The sequence below is a fragment of the Jaculus jaculus genome, chromosome 4 (assembly GCF_020740685.1).
Source record: "Jaculus jaculus isolate mJacJac1 chromosome 4, mJacJac1.mat.Y.cur, whole genome shotgun sequence".
NCBI classification, from domain to species: Eukaryota; Metazoa; Chordata; class Mammalia; order Rodentia; family Dipodidae; genus Jaculus; species Jaculus jaculus.
The window spans coordinates 11794323-11812716 of NC_059105.1; positions in this window are offsets into that span (position 1 = coordinate 11794323).

Genomic DNA, 18394 nt, shown 5'->3' on the forward strand with positions numbered 1-18394 from the left:
ACTCAGTTATGCAGAAGAACAACATCATGTTATTTTCAAGAAAATCTGCAGAAACCGACAACATACCACAAGGTAAGCTAGTCTCAGAAAGAAAACTATCACATGCAGTTTCTCACAGATGAAATCTCCGGGAAAAATAAAAAGGACAGGACAGGAAGAAGGCACTATTAGAGGTGGGAAAGGAGAAGACATGCAAGTGAGGGCTATGAAACCGTATAGGTGATAAATATGATCAAAGTATATCATATACATGTATGGAAATGCTATAATGAAATAGTTCACTTTCCACAATTAATATACATTCATAGCGCTGATGCAAACTAATGCCATCCAAAAGGCAGGACTTGGAAATGTGGAATCCTATCTGATTTTAGTGTTTCATTGAACGAGCAGAGTTGGAAGAGGTTGGATGTTAACAGGGCAATGGCCCAGGATACACTCAGATGAAAGAGAGCATTATTGCCATGCCTGGCTGCAGCCCAAAGGAGAAAGAGCTTTCTCTGGTGCAAATTGCCTCACACTTCCACACAGTGCCAGCATTGTAAGTGGGACATATTTCTTCTCTAGAGAAAGCCAAAGTATCATATTTGCTTTTTCTGAATTCAATAATTAATCCATTAAGCAGGAGCCTTCTACATTGGACTGTTTGAAGGAAAGAAACATTAGGAAAGGCTTGGAGAGAGCATTTTGTTTCTGAAGCATCACAACCTGTTCAGTGAAGTCAATCACCCTGGGCAGTCACCTTCCACCCTGGGTAGGAGCCGAATTTGTGCTGCTCTTTGCATCTTCATGTCGTCACACTGCAGGCTCTGCTGGGGCACTTCAGAGACCTCACAAACCAACCTCATTGCTTGTCAGGCCTTAACCAGAAGGAATAGCGATCTTAGAACTGACATGGGAAAACATGTGTATGTGTATATATATGCATATATTATATTAATTTTATTAATATGTACTATAATATATATATACATATATATGTATGTGTATATATATATATATATATATATATATATATATATATATATATATAGTAACCAGCTTTTAAATAAAATTTAGCACTTCTATTCATTACCAATAAGAATGTCATTTCACCACAGTACTAGCTTTGCTTTTGGTTTTGGCACTGATGCTGACGATTACTTTCCTATCATGTTTCTGGTTGGTAAAGATATCTCACAGTATTTTTAAAAATTTTATTATTTCTTTGAAATGACTATAATTGGGTCTTCTCATCAGTTTTGTCATTGCACAAGAAACATAATACTATCATGCCACACATTCATTTTTACACTTTTGTTGGATATTTGTGACACTGGACAAGTTTCATTGTATGTATTTTCAAATACTGCTTTGAGAAGGAATTTGTAGATTTTTATCCAATTGTAAAAGGAAGGAACTCATGACACAAGACGTTTAATGCATTTGAAAAGGGCTCCATTTTTAAAATTAGCATTTATGTCTAGCTCACTTCCAACAGGGTGTGTGTGTGCGCGCGCGCATGTGTGTGTGTGCGCGCGCCTGGTGTAGATAAACTGTGTGTTAGACACTATTGGTACAGGTATGAGTTATTATATTATTATTGGCTTTAAAAGCCTGTAAAAGTCTTGGATAACTATGTGCCAACAACAACGACCACGCCAGCTGTTTGTGCCGAGCATTTCATATACGTCGTGGCTATTTGCCTTCTCTTCAAAGATGAAGAGACTGTGTCACAAGTTGCAAATGGCCGGGGCACGTAGGTGATACCGCCTGGATATGCGCCTGGTTGGTGGTACTTCGAGGCCCGAGTGCTGAACCCTGTGCTCACCCCTTCTCACTTTGGTTAGAGGCACAGACATCTGCCCAGGTCCTCCAGGAGTGAGAGCGAACAGCTAGCTGAGAGTGGAGGGGCATTTCCAAGCATCATTTCCTTGGGTAACCCCAGAAAAGGCTGATGAGAAGGTGCCAAGCGGAAGTGAAAGTACTCCAGAGGGAGGGCCCGGGGCCCATGCCGTGAGGAGCAGGGCTGAGTCTACTTGCTGCCAGATCTTTCTAAGTGTGCTGCAGAAGGGGAGAGGGGTGAGGTCGGAGGTCAGACGGGAGCGCACAGCAGCATGGCCATCACGGCAATGTCCATTTTCCTTGGTGAGTGATGCACAGTTTTATTAGTGCATTTCTTGGGCAATCTCAGCACCCTTCAGCTGCCTTACACACTCTAGCCGGCATCTTGAGTTTATCTAGTGGCTGTATTATTGGTTAGCACTGTGGTCTCAAAGCCCTGCAGGCTAGCTGCTGCAACAGGATTTTTGTTGTTGTTGTTGGTTTTTTTTTTGCCTACTGTGTTCCATTTATCCTAAATGTTCATAAATAGTTGCTGTTCTTGGTCTACTTGAAACCATAAGACAACCCAGAGCAGTGGTTTCCAGCGATAACATGCACCTGAATTGCTTGAAAAGGGTTCTAAACACAAGTTTCTGGATGGCTATCCATAACCCCAGGGTTCCAGATCCCTAGTTCTATTCTAGAAGGTGTATTTCTTAAAGTCACAGGTAATACTGATGAACCTTGTTCACTGGTATAGGTCATAGCTTTGATGTTACAAACCCTCCCTAGATCACCTCCAGCTAACCAACTCTGAGCTTAAAGAAGGTGTTAAAATGGACAAAACAAATGGCAGGAACGGGCAGGCTTTGGATCATATTCCAGACCTGATATTAGCACCTAGATGACCTCTACTACTATGATATGTCCCTTAGTGTCAGTGTTCTCAGCTGTACAAGGAAATGAAAGAGTGTTCCCCAGTATATAGAAATATGCATACTATTGGGTGCTGTCATGGGCTGCTTTTGTATTCTTTTTTAAATATTTTATTTTTACTTATTTATTTGAGAGAGGGAAAAAGGGAGAGAGACAGAGAGAGGGAAAGAATGGGTGCTCCAGGGCTTCCAACCACTGCAAATATACTCCAGATGTGTGCCCCCCACTTGCATATCTGGTTTACATGGGTCCTGGTGAATCAAACTGAGGTCTTTTGACTTCACAGGCAAGTGCCTTAACCACTAAGCCATCTCTCCATCCCTGCTTTTGGATTCTTGTGTTGGAGTCCTGCCTTCCATGTGATGAGATTAGGAGGTTGGATTTGGGGGAAGTGATTAGGTTCATGTGAATTCATGAAAACGGAGATTCTATGATGAGGTGAATGCCCTCTTAAGAGGAGGAATTGCTCAGAACTCCCCGTCACTCTTCAATGTGAGCCTATGATGAATGGCAGCAGTCTGTAAACCAGGAAGCCTTAACTGCTGGCCACCTCTCCAGCCCTCCTTTAATCGAGTCTTCTTTGATCTGTATGTTAAAGCTGGTCTGAGGTGAGGGTTGGGTCACTTGGGTAGAGGGAAAGGGCCAAGTAGTTGAATGAACGTAGGGAAGGTATCTCCAGAGGTTTTGCCCTTGCTGCATACAGTAGGGCTTCACGCATCTGGCCTTGTTTGTCCAACTGTGCTTCTCCCGGCAAAGGCTCTGGTCTTCTTAGGCCTGTGGTTTACCTCCTCCCCATCCATGCTCGCTTTGAATGATGATGACGACGATGGCCTGTCCTTGCTCCTCCAGTGTTTCTACTCCCAACAAAAGTCACTGTGAAGTAGCTTTTTCTCTGAAGGTGTTCTCAGATAATGTGGGTCGTAGTGTCTCAACTCAACTGAGTCATTGAGTCCTTAGTACAGCTTCTTCTTTTCCCCCACGACCTTGTGGGACGTTCTTCTTATGATGGTGAGTCTTCATATCATGCTGCCATTGCTTGCTATGTTTACAGCTTTCCTTCCCCTTTGAAACACCTGGGAGAAAGGCAGTCTGTCATCTGTTGAATTTCCTACCACACCTGGTGTGGGGCTGCATGGACAAAGGTGCTTAACAGACAGTGCAGGTGACAGGCTTTTACCTCTGCTCACTGCTGCCCCACACCTCTGTAACCCAAGAGAAGTCCAAATACCTTCAGCAGCTGTGTCAGTCATATTCACTTGACAATGTGCTTACATAATTCTTTACTTGAGATGTCATAGGTTTCTACAGGGAGCTTCACTTTTGTTGAAGCAACTTCTAAGGCAATAAAACCCCAAATCTGACAAAAATTTCTCACTGGGGGAAAAAAAAAAACAAAAAACCTAGATTCTTAAGGACTATTTAATAAATACCAAGATGTCGGAGGCTGATTGTATCTTCTAACTGAAAAAGAATATCCTTCACTAAATACTTGAAACATTTCATTAGTGCTGTGATGATTCTTTGTGCATTGCTTATTGTATCATTATAATAATAGGGCAAAGAAGGTGGGGTATTTTTAATTCCCATTTTACAGGTGACAGAATTGAGTCTCAGAGATGTTGAGTAACTCTCATATGGTTATTAGGAGGTAATGGTGTACAAAGTACATCTGGACACAATTTTATGTCATCCTCCTTCCAGAGTTTCAAAACAACATCCAAACAATTGCTTCACTCATTGGCAAAAATTGTTCAAAGATATTTATATTCTATTATGAATACATACATACAAAAATCCCATTAAAACCATGTTCATCTTTTGACTTATAGAGAGGATCCACAAATATGTCTTAAGAAGACTAAACGATGAAGTTTAATAATCTAATGGAAATATACTTCAGTTGTGAATTTGAATATCTCAAGCATTCTTATAAATAGCTGACAAGTTCACTATGAGTTCAGAAATACATTTACATGAAGTCTTCATTTTTGTCTCTGAAGACATCACTCAGTTCCTCTCTTTGTCTAGAAAATGTTTGTGAATACTTACGTTGCCCCTGCTCCCCCATACAAATGTCCCTGTTACTTTATCCAAAAATTTACTACGATCAGAGAAATAAATCAAAAAGAAGAGTAATGCATGCTCATGCCACCCAATTACTGAAGCTAGGAAACCATGTTATTTTAAGTTTATTACTCCTCATTTCCTTTTCAAAATGTAGCCTGATGAATGTAATCTTCCCTCTGAGATCTCCGAACCTATTGATCAGTCATCTTAAATTACACAAGAACATGACACATAGGAATGCCCACACTTTTTCACACCAATAGGCAACTACACCATTAGTTGGCAAATTTGCTAAATATGGAGATGATTTCCAAGAGTTGTATAATTTTAATGTCATTTATTTTTCCTAGATTTTTCCAAGTACACTGGAACCTCTTTATACAGTTCATCATCGTGCATAATTCATAATAAAATAGTTTTCTATTGTATCTCTTGAGAATAGGACAATGTGAACAATAGAATATCTCATCCACCCAGTAACAAAAGGGCATGGAAAAGATGCAAGTCTTGGATTATAGGGATATTACAATAACACCTCTGTGTATGCAGAAATACACATAAGATTTGGTAAAACTAAACCCTTACTCATTCTGGATCAAGCTTTCTAATTCTTAACTTTACAATGTAAACACACATATTATTTTCATTATAAGGATGAGAAACTGAAGCAAAGGATTTTAAAAGAATTTGTCCAATTGTGGAGAAAGAGGAACTTCAGTCACTGTTGGTGGAAGTACAAACTATTACAGCCATTATGGAAATCAGTATGGATGTTTCCCAAATAACCAGAAATAGAACTGCCATTTGACCCAACTATACCAATGCTGGGTCTAGACCCAAGGGACTCCATACCTACTACAAAGATACTTGTGTATCCATGTTTATTACTACTCCAGTCACAATAATAGGAAAATGGAACCAGCCTAGAGACCATCAACAGATGAGAAGAAAATGGAAATGTGGTACCAATAAACAAGGGAATTTTACTCATCAGTAAAGGAACATGAAAGTATAAAATTTGCAGGGAAATGGAGGAATCTGGGAAGAATTATATTAAACAAAGTGGCCAAATTCAGAAAGCCCCAAAATTGCATGTTGTCTCTCATATGCACATACGAATTTATAATATTTGCATTCATGTATATATATATATATATATAAATGGGGTCAAAAGTGGGTAAAGTGGGATGGGGAGATTGTTTAGTGTTTAAAGTGCTTGCCTGTGAAGCCTAAGGACCCACATTCAATTCCCCAGTATCCATGAAAGCCAGATGCACAACGTGGCACATGTAGCTGGAGTTCGTTTGCAGTGGCTGGTGGCCTTGGCATGTCCATTTTTTTCTCTCTCTGTCTCTCCCTCTCTCTCTCAAATAAGTAAATAAATAAAATATTTTAAAAAGTGGGTAAAGCCTAAAAAGCTATAAAAATGACCAAGAGAGAGTAAACAAAAGATGGCAAGAAAGCAGAAAGGAAGGATGTTGCTGAGATACAAAGGGAACAGCAGAAGGAGGAGGGGAAGAGGGAAGGAGAACCAATTACAACACACTGTATTTGAGAATGCCATAACACTACCTAATACTATCTATGCTAATTTATAATACTAAAAGAAAACTTAATTGAGGCCACATAGCTTGTAAATCTCAGTGACCTAGGACAGTTGCCCCAAATTCTGCTTTCAGAGTGGGTGTTATTAAACCTTAAGCACTCCCCTACCTAAATAACTAAGTGTGTAAATGATGATGGGTTCCCCTTCAGAAAGTATGAGAGAGATGGAAATTTATTGAAGCTTATGTAAAATATTGTGTGGTTATAAAGTATTTGTGGACAGCTTTCAAAGTCAGTACTTCAGAACAGAGCCATCCTTCTAAATTATGATGAGAGCATGCGATGAACAGAGAATAGTAGCTTATGTTATAGAGATGTACATCAAAAGAGCTTTGAAAAAAAGCTAGCCATGAATAGTCAGGCATAGAAATAGAGAAGGAGTCACATTTTTTCACTGACCAAGTAGGAAAAGTAGAAACAAAGGAGCAAAGGCCCTGTTTTGTGGGGACTTCTGACTACACATACGATGTGTTTGATAGGTGAGGGAAAGCCCCAGGAATTTCAGCAGGAATTTAAGCACCAGGTTCCATTTCAGGAGAATTTACTGAGCAAGCAAAATAAGAAACCTGAAAATATCTTGGCTGTGGAAGAAGAAAGATCAGGCTGTTAGAAAGCTAGCTAGAAGGTGAGGTAGATTCATTGTTGGCAGTTACTAAACAACAGACACACAACTGCTTCCAGGATAGGGATAGTTGCAGTCATGCAGGGTGCAGAAAATGCAAGGTACTGTTTGCTTACTAACGTACAAGGCTCTGGGTTCAAGTAAAAGAACAAGAAACAAGATTCGTAGATGGGAACACCATTTGACAAAACAGAATCCTTTGCAAGTATCAACTGAGAAGATGGATGGCTCTAGAAAGAATATCACATTTCAAGGTGACCGGCCGAGAAAAGTGCCTGTCACACCCATCCCCCACATTGATTTTGCTAACTTGTCTGTTGAGAGCTTTTCCTCTGATTGTTCAAGGAAAGAAACAACAGAAATGCAAAGTCCTCCTTTGCTAGAACTCACCAAAAAACTGTTCAAGAATAGTTTGCAACCTCAGTGAAATAAGGTAATTTCAATAATTAGTACGCTAGTCACTTGAGCAAAACCTCTTAATGTAGGGACTCATGAACATTTAAATTTTAGGAGTCTTTAAACTCCCCTAAAATTGTGCATCTAAGTGGATGTGTGGGGTGAATAGGTATTAGTTTGGTGGGGCCACTTCAACAAAACACTGCAACGTGGATCATTACACCACAGAAATATATTGCTTTACCATTCTAGGGCTGGAAGTCCAGCATAACTCCTTCCCCCCTGAGAACTCTTCTTAATGTGCAGATGCCTAGCTACATCTTCATGTGGCCTTCCTCTCTCTGCACTGGCGTATCCCAAACACCTCTGAATTTCTGTGGGTCAGTTCCCACTCTGTATAAAGATACCACTGAGATATGCATTGCAACCTCCCCACATGACATCATTTAAACCTGTACATTCACCTAAAGACCTTATCTCCAAAGAAAGCCTGATGCTGAGGCGTATGTTGTGGTTGCACCATTGTGTCAACAATAGAGTTTATAGTCTTTATCTCAAAAAGAGATGGTGCAGAATAAGATTAAGAATAACTGGTTTCTAGGCAAAGCATCCATTTGCTGTTTTTCTTTAAAAAATAATTTATTTACTTATGTGTGTGTGAGAGAGAAAGGAGAGAGAATGGGCACATCAGAGCCTTTAGCCACTGCAAATAAACTCCAGATGCATGCTCCACCTGTGCCTCTGGCTTTATATGGGTACTAGGGAATTGAACCTGGGTCTTTAGTCTTTGCAGGATCCATTTGCTCTTTTTTGTCATATTTCTTAGGAACTTGTAGCAGTAGTATTTTTTTGATGTTCAAAAATATAGATAATTTGAGTATGATCTTATCAGATATTACAAAATTGATATCATTATAGATTAGGAGTACTGACTGTTTTTTTGTTAAATTCTCGGTATTTATGTAAGATACTTAGACTACTGTTAGCACTTAATCTATGTAGGCCAATGTGAAGTTGTTCACACATATGTGTGTGTGTGTGTGTGTGTGTGTGTGAGACTGAGCATGGAGGCCACAGGACAGCCCTGGGTGTCACCCTCAAGCAAGCGGTTCATCTCTTTCTGAGTCAAGATCTCTCGCTGACCTGAAACCTACCACAAAAAACCTCCAAGCTTGGGCTGGAGAGATGGCTTAGCGGTTAAGCGCTTGCCTGTGAAGCCTAAGGATCCCGGTTCGAGGCTCAGTTCCCCAGGTCCCACGTTAGCCAGATGCACAAGGGGGCGCACGCGTCTGGAGTTCGTTTGCAGTGGCTGGAAGCCCTGGCGCGCCCATTCTCTCTCTCTCTCCCTCTATCTGTCTTTCTCTCTGTGTCTGTCGCTCTCAAATAAATAAATAAAAAAGTTTAAAAAAAATAAAAAAACCTCCAAGCTGTGTGCCACCTTGTGAATCTGGCTTTCCAAGTCAAAACAGGGTCCTTAGGCTTTGCAGGAAAGTGTCCGAACCACTCAGCAACCTTTCTATCCCCCTCAATCATTTTAGGCTAAACTAGCTGGCTAGGGTGTTCTGAGGAGCTGCCTGTCTCTGCCTTTGCAGTGCTGAGGTTACAGCCACACATCACCCAGCCAGGCTTTTTAAAATGTGGGTTTTGGGTATTGAAGTCAAGTCCTCTTGCTTGCAGGGTTTACCAACCAAGCTCTCCTCAGCCCCTCACTTGTTTTATTAACATAGGGTTATATGGCGTGTCTGCCTTCTTTGTATGCTAATGAACCTTCTAGAACCCAGGAGACTCCTCTTACTCTGACAAACTGAGCCTAACAACGTTAAGGAGGAGGCGAAGAAGACTTCGATGGTACTGACAGCTTTCTACCCTAATACTAACTTCCAGACATACCCTATGAGACAGGTCACCACTCTCCATTTTGGTGCCACCACAAATACCATATGTGTCCTACCTAAAACAGGAGTTGGCATGCTTGTCTTGGAAAAGAACAGATAGAAAATATTTTGGACTTCCCATATTTCAGAGTCTCTGTCACAACTACTCAGTTTCACCATTATAGCAAGAGAATTCATAGACCATATGTAAACAAAGTGGTGTGGCTGGACTCCAATAAAACTTTATTCGTGGACATTGATGTTTCACATATGATAATGTATCATTCATTTTTCTTTTGATTTTTCCCCAACCATTTTATTTATTTCAAAAATTATTTATTTATTTGTTTGAGAGAGTGTGGGAAAGAGGCAGAGAGAGAGAGAGAGAGGTATTGAGAATGGGCTTGCTGTGGCCTCTAGCCACTACAAACGACCTTCAGCACATGTGCCACCTTGCGAATCTGGCTTTACAAATCAATCCAGGGTCCTTAGGCTTTGCAGGAAAGTGTCTTAACCACTGAGTGATCTTTCCAGGCCCCTCAATCATTTTAATTTTAAAATCATTTTAATATATATATATATATATATATATATATACACATAACAATTGTAATTTTAATTTATATATGTGTGTTGCAGTCCGGTTTGCATTGCTGGTAGAAATCACCTAACCAAGAGCAGCTTCTAGGAAAAAGAGATTTATTTTGGCTTACAGGCTCGAGGGGAAGCTTCACGATGGCAGGGGAAAACGATGGCATGAGCAGAAGGTGGACATCACCCCCTGGCCACCATAAGATGGACCACAGCAACAGGAGGGTGTGCCAAACACTGGCATGGGGAAACTGGCTATAAAGCCCATAAGCCTGCCCCCAACAATACACTCCCTCCAGGAGGCATTAATTCCCAAATATCCATCAGCTGGGGAGCTAGCATTCACAACACCTAAGTTTATGGGGGACACCTGAATCAAACCACCACAATGTGCATATATAAATTCTAATCTTAGGTGATATACAGAAACAAACAGTGCTATAGATTGGTCCAGACAACACAGTTGCTGGCCTGTGTCTAGGAAAAGGAGCTTTCTCAAAGGTCTATGCTGTGATTTTAGATCTGCATCTGTGATGAGAATCGTAGTGACACGATAGTACCTCCCATGCTGATATCCTGTACTGCAAGTACCAGTCTAGATAGTAGAGGTAAGGGAACACAGTAGAGAATCGTTGTCACTTAGAGGATATATTTCGAGTTTGTGTTTGACAACTGTGGGAGAAGAAAATAATTCAAACTTACTGAGCATCTACTTGGGGCCAGATGCTCTGTCTGTGCATGGGATTTCATTCTTATCATTGCGAGGGTATGCCGCTGAGATGCAGGAGTTTACAAGCTGGGATCTACATATGAGAGAGAATGTGCAGTTTTGCGAATTTTGCTCAGCAGTAAAGAAAAGAATGAACTCATATGTTTTATCTTTTGAAGACTATTTGTCTTTATTTTCTTGAGGTAAATCCATGACACACCTTTTTCAAGAATGTGTTCTGTTACCCCCCCCCCCCAACCCGGCTTTCCAGTCTCCAGGATAAACTTTGAGAGTATTTGGGCACCTCCTATGACGATATTATGGTTAGAAGTCAGCATGTGAAAATCAAACACTTATATTAACTTTTTGCTTAACAAACAAGCAAGCAAGTCAATGCTCAAGTGGAAGAATCTTTGATGTAGCTGAGCCAATGCTACATGTCATTCTAGGTCTATCAGGTGGGGGAGGCAGTGTGACAGGATGGGGGGATAACACTGGGGTCCTATATTTTTAAACTGCCTGGAGTCACAATGTGTGTCATTTCCCATAGTGTAGCTCTTCTCTCCTAATTAGTGAAGTGGCATTTCCTTCAACACTTTACATGATAAGAGTCATCTACTTTTGTGAACCAAGTGCAAGAATCTGTAGGAGAAAAATCTCCAAATAGACCATACAGTGGCTTGACTGGAAAGAGACTCATTGCCTATGGCCTGGGGTGATGAATGAATAGTATGTGAATTCAATTTTGAAAGAAAAAAAAATATCTAAGCCAAAATATCTCCAGGGTTATTGAGATAATTAAATAAATAACTACACATGCTTCAAAAAGAGGCTGGCAGAGCAGTTCTGTTTGCTGCATGCTGTGTGAGGTATTACTGTCACCAGTAATTCCTCAGGTGCCTAGTCATTCACAACGAGTGCTGCTTCTGCCACTGTGTCCCAGACATGTAGGAACATCTCAGGGAAAGGCAGAGCTTAGTGAATTTGGAGGTACAGATAAAGGAAGTTCGTGCCATGAAATACAAATGGGCCACATGTCTGTTCCCATGGCCTGACCAGACTTCCATCTGAACAGGATTTGATCTTATAGAGTTTTGACAGTTTTTTTTTTTTTTTGCATTTCTCTTCCCCCACCCCTCTCTCTCTGTGTGTGTGTGTGTGTGTGTGTGTGTGTGTGTGTGTGGTGTTTGCTTTTGCATGTACACAGAAGCCAGAGAAGGATGTTGGTATGTATCCCCTCCATATCTCATTGACTTGCTTCCTTTGAGGCAGAGTTTCTTCACTGTTTCTGAAGTTTGGTGGTTGCATGATCCCAAGATTCTCTGGTCTCTGCTCCCTGCAAAACTTGGGATACAGGCATGTGTGGTCATACCCACCTTTTTACATGAGTTCTATAAACTGTACTCGGTAATTTCAAACCTCTTCTGGCTCTCATCCTTGCATGGGGAGTGCTCTTAATTGCTGGGCCATCTCTCCAGCATTCTGCTAGATTTCTGCCTTCTTCTTTCTCTTCTTCACTCCCCTCAAGATAGTCTGAATAACTCCTTCCCATTCCCAACAAATGCCCATAACACCCTTTTTCAGATACTATGAACAACTTGTTTGTCACATGGCAAACAAACTATGCAAATGTTATTTTAGAATGTATCCTGCGGGTTGGAGAGATGTCGTAGTAGTTAAAGCACTTGCTTACAAAGCCTAAGAACGCATGTTTGAATCTCCAGGTCCCAGGTAAGCCATATATACAGTGACACAAGCACACATATTGCACACGCACACAAGGGGGTACACACATCTGGACTTCATTTGCAGTAGCTGAAGGCCCTGGCTCATCATTCTCTCTCTCTCTCTCTCTCTCTCTCTCTCTCTCTCTCTCTCTCTCTCTCTCTGTCTCCCTCTTTCTATCTCTCTTTCAAATAAAAAACAAGAAGAAATGATCTTGAGATTGGGAGATTATATTGTATATTCATCAGCTCTTTGTTACTGTTACAAAATACCTGAGAAAGATAGCTTGAAGGGAGGTAAGAGTTCCTTTGGCTCACTATTTCAGTGGTTTCAGTCCAAGGTCACTTGATTTCATTGCTTGGGACTGAGGCAATGCAGAATATAGTGAAGGCAAGTGCTTGTGATGGAAACTTCTCACCTTGTGGCAGTAAAAAAGCAAAGAAGAAGAGTAAGAAGGAAAAGGATAAGAAGGGGAAAAGAAAAGAGTACTAGAGGAGGAAGAAGGGAGGAGGAGGAAGAAAAAGAGGAGGAGAAGAACAAGGAGAAGAGAAAGAGAAGCAGCAGATGGAGAAGGAGAAATGAAAAGGAGGAGAAGAAAGGGAGAGATAGAGTGAGAATGAATGAATGAAAAAGGAGAGAAGGAGAGAGAGATCTATCTTTAAGAGGCATACACTTGGTGCCCTTCCTCCAATTAGTCCCTACTTCTTACTATCCCCTTCGCCTTCCAGTAGTCTATCCATGATCCATGGATGACGTAAGAGCCCCTGTGATCCTACTACCTCTGAACACTGCTGTCGGCAAGCCTTCAGGAAACATTCCAGGATCCCAGGCCCAAACTGTAGCATCCTATGTCACTCAGGCGGGAATAATATACTCACAAAAATGCCTTTGGGAGGATCAGATTTTCTGGCTCCTCATCAGTGAAGGCAATGGGGCAGAAACAGAGAAAGAGGAGATGGAAAGTTGGTAGGAGGTTACAAAGATTCTTGGTAGGAGAACTTGAGTCAGGTATGTGGGGCAGCATTTAGGAGCTGAGAATGGTAAGGAAACAGATTGTGATGTAGAGTCTTGAGGAGCAGTACATATCTGTAGATCCATTTAATTTTTCTGACTTTAAGAGCTATAAAATCTCTCTCTTCCTATGATCTACCTATCATCTATTTTTTTATTCCCCCCCACCCTCTCTCTCTCTCTCTCTCTCTTACACATGCATATATAGATAGATAAATACAGAGATATACCATCTTTTATGGATTTGTTTTAGCACAAGACAAAAAAAGAACTAATATACCTCTTGACTAAAAACATCCTCTTTCTCCCTGATACTTTCTTTCAATATACACATTTATCTAGTGATAAAATTAAATTTTAAGGTATAAAAAGAAATTAAATGAGGCATTTAAATTCAACTAACAGAGGTATTAAATGTGAATTATATAAATATTTTTGTCTTTATACTTCAATATATAAATGATACCTATATTAAAATTTGTAATCAAGATACAGACAAGTTAACATGGCCAAGAGTTATTTAAAGTCTTACAAGTGATTTTACATGTGTGGTGGTTTGATTCAGGTGTCCCATGTAAACTTAGGTATTTGGAACACTAGGTTCCTAGTTAATAGATATCTGGGAATTAATGTCTCCTGGAGGTGGTGTGTTGTTGGGGGGTGGGCGTATGGGTTTTATAGCCAGTTTCCCCATGCCACTGTTTGGCACATTTTTCCATTGCTATTGTCCACCTGACATTGATCAGGGGTTGATGTTCACCCTCTGCTCATGGCATCATTTTCCCCTGCCATCATGGAGCTTCCCCTCAAGTCTGTAAGCCAAAATAAACCCTCTTTGTTTCCCAAAATCTGTTCTTAGTTGAGTGATTTCTGTCAGCAATGTGAACTTGACTGCAACAGTGGTGTTGGTACTGAAGAGTGGGGTTGCTGCTAGATACCTGACTCTGTGGCTTTGGCCTTTTAGAGCTGATATTCAAGAGGAATGTGGAAAGATTTGAAACCTTGGGCTAAGAGATGCCTTGCAGTGCTATAAGCATAGCTTGATGTATTATTCTGGTCAGAGTTGCAAGATCTGAATGCAATAAAAAGTATGGACTGTGAGGTTTGGCTTAATGAGGGTGAGAAAGAGCTTTGCCTGGACTGGGATATAAGCAGTTTGTGTGAGAGGCTTGCTGTTATGCCTGTGTCCTGAGAAGTTGTGCAGGGTTGCATTGAGTAGAAATGGACTGGTGTGGGCAGAAGCATATGACACAGAAAAGAAAACTTTGAGCTGAACCTGTTCAGCTGCAATTATATGAGAGATTATAACCATTGAGAATGGGTCTGCTGATCTGCATTGGGGAACAGGAAAAATGTAGGCTCTTTTGAAGGGGCCTGAATGCTCAGAGTGTCCTATTCTTCAAAGTCTGCTTTATTCCCCTGTAGATTAACAAATTGGCACTTTACCTGGTATTGTGCAGTATACAAACTGCAGGAAAGAAAGGGTCATTTAATTTGCAACATGGTCTTGTGTTTTGGAAATGGCCATGGACAGTGTGAAGCAGGTTTGCTAGATGCCTGCATGGAAACCCAATGGAGCCATGAGGATGGACTGTCAGTTGCAGTGGAGATGCTGGGCCCATGAAATGGCTGCTAAGGAGAGCTGCCAGCCCCAGATGCAATTTTCCAGGACTGTGAGTAGCCTAGCTGAAGGGGCTGAATTGGAAGTCCAGAGACTTGTTGCTGGTTAGAATTATTGGACTTGGAGATTTGTCACTGGCTAGAGTTGTTGGACTTGAGCCTACAGAGTTTGATGTTTGCCCTGGTTGTTTTAAATCTTGTGTTGGTTGAATATTGCGATGCCCAATGCCATCTTTTGCAGTGTGAGTGTTTATTCTGTGTCATTAGTGTTTATTTTTTGGTATTATGGTGCAGTTAAAAGATCTTAGACTATGGAGATATATGAACATTATTAGGAATGATAAAAATTGGGGACTTTTAAAGTTGGATGAATGCATTGTATTTTATATCATGTATGGTTATCAGTTTATAGTGGCCAGGGGAAGAATGTGGTAGTTTGATTCATGTGTCCCCTATAAACTTAGGTGTTCTGAATGCTAGGTTCCCAGTTAATGGAGATTTGGGAATTAACGCCTCTTGGAGGCAATGTATTATTGGGGGCAGGCTTATGTGTGTTATAGCCAGTTTCCCCTTGCCAGTGTTTGGCACACTCTCCTGTTGTTATTGTCCACCTTATGTTGGTCAGAGGGAGATGTCCACCCTCTGCTCATGCCACAATTTCCCCCTGTCATCATAGAGCTTCCCTTTAAGTCTATAACCAAAATCAACCCTTTTTATTCCCCCAAAGTTGCTCTTGGTTGGGTGATTTCTGCCAGCAATGCAACCTGACTGCAATAACATGCTAATTACATTAGGCTGGATGAGTTTTGGAATCAACTGTCAATGTCTAAGAAGCTTTAAATTTAAGTTTTCTTGTTATAGATCACAGATAACATTTAGTACTACCTCAATACAAACATCAACTACCTCAATAGGTTCCTCTAAGTGGCTTGGGGGCACACATAAAGGTGTGGTTGGTTGGCAGGAAGCATAGGCTTGGTATCACTGCCTCTTGGGCTCAGTTTCTGCCTGTTCACCCCCACCCCGAGTCACATTTCTTAGGAACCTTCCCAATGCTGTAACCCATCTGGACTCCCATGTTTCTGTACGCCCCCAAAGCTTCCCGCATTCTAGGAACTCTGACATCACAGTATGTTGAAAGAGGCTTTCACTTGCTCCCACTCTGATAAAAGGCCCTGCAGCATTCACCTTCTACTCAGCTCCACAGGGACTCTCTGAACAACTCTATCAACTTTGGCCTCTGATTCTCCCTCTCTGTAGTTGGTCAGAATCATTCAGCTGGACACTGTGTCCCCAAGTCTGAACATTCTTGCTGCTCTTCTACTGTCCCAGCTCCAAATCCTTTCTCTTTGAAGTCACAGAGCTAAGCAACTTGCATATGCAATACAGACTGAATACTTCCCATTCTCTAGAAAGGAAAGTATTTCTCTAGACTTGATCCATGGAGAGAAAAAATGTTACACATGAGTCCCTGGTACTGACCTATACCTATGCCCTCATTATTTAATTCAGGGACATAGTTTAAGAGTGCATTGTTCTTGTAGCTTCCAGTATGTCTCCTTTGTGCTTTTAATCCTATTGATACCTGACCCTGACTCATTAGGAAACAGGAGAACACCTATTTAATAATTCACAGCCCACTTGGAGGTCATCAGAAGAAATCTTCCAATTAAGGAGCACGTCTGATCCAGCACTCCTCCTGTGGCCTTAGTGCAATGAAAACCTCTTGCCATGTTAGCATTTATTTAGACTAGGGCTGTCTTTGTCATGTATTTAGCTGCTCCCACTGTTCTGAAGAAAAGCCAGCCTGCCTTTGCACCTATATTTTTATATGTGCTCAATATGGCACTAAGTAACTTGGGAACCAGGAATCTGAGTTTCAGATGGCACATCTCACAGGGACTGGGCCTAACATACAGAATTGGCTTGGCTTTACAGTCAGTTCTGGTCTGAAATTATGGTCTATTATACTTCAGTTAAATCTGTAGTTTTGTAAAAGTCTTCATAAAGTGAGGTTTACCTTGAGATGAACTTGGCGGCCAGAGAACATCTCACCATTAGACTCACTGAATATCTTGTTCACCTGGCGGGTTAGATTAAGGCCATGGAGTTAGTCATTGCAGGGGTAAGTCTCTGTTGTTGCTTCCAAAGCTTTTGTATTTTCTTCCCCTGCTGCCCTACATTTTGGGAATGGTAACAACAGGGAAGAATCATCAGTTGAAAGAGATTACAAAGTAAATTTTACAATGGGATTCTACATCTATAAAAAGCCCATGGAAACCTAGTTTCTCTGCCGATATTCACTTTTATGTTATTCAAATCTGACATAAAAATAATAGTCTTGGCCCATATATACTTATATAAAGAATTGCAGTTATTCAAACAAAAATGGAGAAGCAGACAGAAGGCAAGGCTCAAGGACTTTTGTGTTTCATTTGCACATGTATTATGTGTGTGTGTGTGTGTGTGTGTGTGTGTGTGTGGTACAGATATACTAGGCAAGTAAATATTGGTTTCTTTATTTACACTGCAGATGAGTGAGTGAAGCATTGCCTACAATTTGATTTTCTATCTAAAACCAAATTCTTACATTATGAACAGCTTACAAATAAAGAAGTTAATAGAAATTTTAAGATGATGTATTTCTTTTTTTTTTTTTTTTGAAAATTTGTGTATGTTTTCGTTGGGGGGGGGCAGCACCTGCTCCATGGCACCCTTGCGGAGGTCAGAGGACACTTTTTAGTTGTCTGTGCTTCCTTCTCTGAGACATGGTCTCTTGCCACTGAAGTGGACTCCCAGTCTACAAACGAACATCAGACTAGCTGGCCCCAAGCTTCAGGTTCTCCTGGCTCTGCTTCCTACTGTCATAAGTGCCTTAGATCATAAACACATGCACCACTTCGCACTTGGCTTTATGTGGGTGCTGGGGACTTGGAACTGGGACAGCAGGCATTGCAAGCAAGTACCTGTAACCACTGAGACATCATCCCATGCCCTGTACCTGTATCTCAGTTATCAACATAAGCATATGCTAGTAATGCATATTTTATCAACAACCGCATAAGTTCCCTTTCTACGAATAAAGCATTTTATAAAACTGTACTTTATTTCAAGTACCCTTTCCTTCTTTCAATTTATGTTTATTTTTATTTACTTAATAGAGACAGAGAGAGAGAGAGAGCGAGAAAATGGGTATGCCAGGGCCTCCAGCCACTGAAAACAAACTCCAGATACATGAACATCCATGTGCATCTGGTTTATGTGAGTCCTGGGGAGTCAAACCTGGGTCCTAAGGCTTCGTAGGCAAACACCTTAAACAGCCATACCTCTATCCCTTTTTGTGGTCCAGATAAGTAGTAAAGTACAAAAGTTCGGATTTTCTAAAAAGATCTTGTTCAATACTCATAGAACCACTGAGCTTCTATCTATTTCCCC